We start from the raw sequence: 5,210 nt of genomic DNA on the forward strand, positions 1-5,210 counted from the left end.
TCGGTGGTTCAATCAAACCAGCCAGTTGTGTTCCAATCCGGCCAAATGCATTGCGTGTGGCAAGGATGCCCACGAGGGTGCTTGTCCAAATCCATCCCCTCGATGCATCAACTGTATGGGTGACCACTCTGCTTCCTCTAGAGATTGCCCCATTTTTAAAGATGAACGGCTCATTCAGGAAATCAGAGTGAAGGAAAAGGTGTCTACATTTGCTGCTCGAAAGTTATTCGCCAGTCGGAGGCCCACTGTGCCTGCCACAGGTAAATATAGCACTGTCCTTGCATCTCCTCGGCCTTCTTAAGGAGGCAGCCACACCAACTTGTGATCTTATCTTCAGTGCCACGGTCGTTAGATCGACCAGCGCAAAAATCGCCCATCAGACCTCTCCACTATCACCTGCTCACTCCATGGTTCACCCTTCATCAGCTACTGCTAAATCACGAGTCCCAAAATCGGACACGCGGACTTCCAAAAAAGAACCTAATCACGAAGATTTTTTATGTACCCCACCTTCAAAACCATCGATTCCTCCTTCATATCAACATTCTGTTACCAAGAAGGCTGATAAGAAACCCAGTTGCTCTCCTCCGCCACGGTGCGTCTAATCTACAGCACCACCTGGCGGTAACCGCATTCGGCCGTCTTCCGTGTCGCCGAGGCACACTGCTGACGGCAGATCACTGGTGGCAGGATCTGCTCCCGAACAACCTGTGGATCAGCATCTTCTGCCTTTGGGTGAATGCCGTTCCACGCTGTCGGCTGTCGGCTGCCGGCTCTTGGCAGCCGTTGAGAGCAACCGTGGTAAGATGCTTTTTCTGTCCACCCTGTATACATTCCATCGTCCACACCAATGGCAAGATCTGATCTCCTTGGTCAGTTCCTGTCCCCCCTATTTGCTGGTTGGCGACTTCAATGCCCACCACCTACTTTGGGGATCTCCGTGTCGTTGTCCGCCAGGCTCCCTATCAATTGATGTCTTCCACCGCGTGGATATTGTTTGCCTCAGCACTGGGGACCCTACATTTTTGTCTGCCTCCACGACTAATTTCTTTCATTTGGACCTTTTGGTCGGTACTGTTCAGGTAACTTGGCACCTTGAATGGTTCGCTCTTGCTGATGCACACTCGAGTGACCATTTTCCACGTGTCCTTAGATTGCAGTCACAACTGCGATCTGTGCGCCCGAGAAGCTGGAAATTTGCCCGAGCCAATTGGACCCTTTTTTTCGTCCCTAGCGATATTCGATAACCGTTACTTTCCTAGCATCGACGATCAGGTCACTCATATTACAGAAGTTATTCTTACAGCCGTGGAACGTTCAATACCTCACACCTCCGATTTGTCCTGGCGCCCCCCAGTTCCTCTGTGGAATGAGGCATGCTGTGATGCAATACGTGAGCGGTGACATGCACAACGCCGAGAATGCAAGCTGGGACTACTTTACTAGCTCATTTAACACCTTCACTCGCTCCTCCGAAGTTAGGAGGTTATCTGGCATGCCTAGTTTCTCCCCGATCTCTGGCTCACTGTTGCACATGATACCTTACTGGACCGCATCGCAATTTCTAACTCTTTGGGTCAACACTTTGCTGAGATTTCGAGCTCTTCAAATTACCTGCCAGCCTTTCTCCTGAAGAAACGTGCAGCAGAAGTGGGACCTCTTGCTTTCTCCTCTAAAAATAGCAAAAGCTATAATACTGTTTTCTCCATGCGGAAACTCCAACGTGCACTCACTTCTTCTCGCTCCTCCACCCCAGGACCGGATGGTATCCACATCCAAATGTTGCTGCATTTGTCATACCATAGTCTGCGCTACCTCCTTCACCTTTATAATCGAATTTGGGCCGACAGTACTATTCCCAGAAGATGGCGGGAAGCTATCTTCATTCCTGTTCTGAAACCTGGAAAGAGCAAACATCTTGCATCTAGCTAACGCCCCATTTCTCTCACGAGTAGTGTATGTAAGGTTTTGGAGCGTATGGTGAATTGCTGTTTAGCCTGGTGGCTGGAGTCCTGAAGCCTTCTAACACCTGCCCATTGCAGTTTCCGAAAGCATTGTTTTGCAGTTGGTCATCCTGTTGCTCTCTCCACTTATATCCTGAATAATTTTCTCAGGAAACGCCAAACAGTAGCAATATTTTTGATCTGGAGAGGGCATACGATGCCTGTTGGAGGACAGGCATCCTCCGTATACGGTTTTCTTGGGGCTTTCACGGTCGGCTGCCCCTTTTTCTTCGTGAATTTATGGTGGAGCGCACATTTGAAGTGAGGGTGAACACTACTTTCTCCCAAAAAACGGGGTACCCCAGGGCTCCGTGCTAAGTGCTGTACTGTTTGCCATTGCCATAAATTCCAATTATGGATTGTCTCCTTCCTGATGTCTCGGGATCCCTCTTTGTGGATGATTTTGCGATCTACTACAGCTCTCAACGGACCAGCCTTCTTGAACGATGTCTTCAAGGATGTCTTGATCGCCTCCACTCTTGGAGCATCGAAACCGGCTTCCACTTTTCTCGCAGTATGACCGTTTGTGTCAATTTTTGGCGTCGTATGGAGTTTCTTCCGCCTTCCCTACATCTAGGCCCCACCAACCTTCCGTTCACGGGCATCGCTAAATTCTTGGGTCTTATGTTTGACAGAAAACTGTGCTGGTCCTCCCACGTTTCCTGTCCTTCGGCTCGCTGTCTGCAATCCCTCAACACCCTCCGTGCACTGAATGGTACCTCCTGGGGAACGGACAGAGTGGTTCTTCTCCTCCTCTATCGCGAATTCCTCGAAATTGGACTATGGAAGCATAGTTTACTCCTCTGCTCAGCCGTCTATTCTTCGTCATGTCGCCTCTGTCCACCACCGTGGATTGCATTTAGTGTCTGTAGCTTTTTACACCATCCCTGTGAAAGCCTTTATGCTAAGACTGCTGAACCTCCGCTGTCCAATCGCTGAGCTGTCCTTCTGAGTTGCTATTCTAGCCATCTGTCTTCCATGCCTGCTAATCCTGCCCATGACCCTTATTTCGATGCCTCCTTGGATTTAGGGAAGTCTGCTTCTGTCAACTGCTACCTTCTCTTTCCTTCCACTTTCCTAAAACTTTCTTGACAACTTTGGGTACAGCACTGCCTTGGCTCAGCCCCAGGGTTTGCCTGCTTCGTGACCTCTGTCAGTTTCCCGAGGATGGCACCCCTTCTCTCGTTTATCGTCGGGCGTTTGCTGCTCTATGTGCAGAAATGAAGGATGCCTTATTTATTTACGCTGATGGCTCAAAAACGTCATTTCGTGTTCGGAGTGCCTATATTGTTGGCGACACTCCTGATCGACTTCGCCTTCCTGACCAGTGTTTGGTTTTTAGTGCAGAGCTTTACGCTGTTATCCAGGCTGTACAACACATCCATCGCCATCAGCAAGTACAGCATATTATATACTCAGATTCGCTCAGCTCCCTCCTCAGTCTCCAAGCGCTCTACCCTGTCCACCCCTGGGTCCACCGGATTCAGGACTGCCTCCACTTGGTCCACTTGGGGGTCATCTCTGTGGCGTTCCTCTGGATCCCAGGACACGTTAGTATCTGTGGAAAAGAGGCAGCTGATATAGTGGCCAAGGCTGCAGTCGCTCTTTTTCAGCCTGCTGTTCGCATGGTTCCCTTCACCGCTCTACACAGTGTTCTATGTCGTGTTGCTCTTTTATGGCACGCACATTGGTCTACACTTCACAATAATAAATTGTGGGATGTGAAATCTCTTCCCTGTGCTTGGACCTCTTCGTCCCGAACTCATTGTGGGGAGGAGGTAATTTTAACTAGACTCCGGATAGGGCACTGGCTTTTAAGCCGTCGACATCTTTTAAGTGGCGATCCTCCCCCGCTTTGTCCCCATTGCTCTCAACTGTGGACTGTGAGACACCTTTTACTTGAGTGCCCTTATTTTACTCTGTTATGCGCCCGTCTACAGCTGTCGCCGGATGTATCTTCCCTTTTAGCAGTTGACACACGCTGAGCCAATCACGTTCTCAAGTTTATTAGTGTCGGTGAAATGGCGTCATTCATATGAAGCTCCTTCTGAGGACAAGCAAACCCCCTTCTATTGTGGTTTTCCAAGATTTCCTTCTGTTTTTTTAGTTTCCCCACTTTTTTTCGGTTTCCCCACTTTATTTTTCGGTTTCCCCACTTTTTATTTTCCGGTTTGCCCCACTTTTTATTTTCCGGTTTGCCCCACTTTTTATTTTCCGGTTTGCCCCACTTTTTATTTTCCGGTTTGCCCCGCTTTTTATTTTCCGGTTTGCCCCACTTTTTATTTTCCGGTTTGCCCCACTTTTTATTTTCCGGTTTGCCCCACTTTTTATTTTCCGGTTTGCCCCACTTTTTATTTTCCGGTTTGCCCCACTTTTTATTTTCCGGTTTGCCCCACTTTTTATTTTCCGGTTTGCCCCACTTTTTATTTTCCGGTTTGCCCCACTTTTTATTTTCCGGTTTGCCCCACTTTTTATTTTCCGGCTTCGCCGAAAAAAAGTGGCGCCACTTTTTTTGTTATGCTCCCATTGCTGCTAATTTCCAATTTCGTTTTTTTTTCCTTTTCATAAGCCACAGACTGGCCACTAACGGCCGTAGCACTTTTGCCCCCTAAAACCATAACAAAAAAAGTTACAAAGCAGTCCATTAACAATGCAATATGGATGTCACATCACTCTAGATGTACTTGAAAATGGTGATTAAACTATAACAGTCTGTTGTAAATAAAGATTAATTATTATAAGCAATTATTTGGTGTATGTACTCTTACAAAAACATAACTCACTCAATTAATAAATTGAAAAATCCCCATTTTTTAATGGCTCCTTCTATCACAAAGGGTAGGCGGAATTATTTGTTTAAATAATGAAATTGACAGGTATAGCTAAACAAACAATACTTTTGAGAAACCTGGTAATCATTTTGGAATTAAGAGCTGGCTTTGTTAATATTTCCGAATAGAGCCAAATAAATACTTCAAGAATCCTAGTAATTCTTCTTCCAAATGGTTGTAATTATTACACAATTTATATTTGTCTATACATCCACAATAGAATGTAAGTCATTACACAATTACTGGTTTCACCCTGTAACAAAAGATATTAACTAAGAATGGTCAAAACAAATTACGAATTTTATTACATTCACAAAATTAAGCACAAAATTAGAGCTGGTGTTATATTGCTTAAGACTGAGGGCCAACCTTTACT

This window comes from Schistocerca americana, chromosome 11 (assembly GCF_021461395.2).
Source record: "Schistocerca americana isolate TAMUIC-IGC-003095 chromosome 11, iqSchAmer2.1, whole genome shotgun sequence".
Lineage (NCBI taxonomy): Eukaryota > Metazoa > Arthropoda > Insecta > Orthoptera > Acrididae > Schistocerca > Schistocerca americana.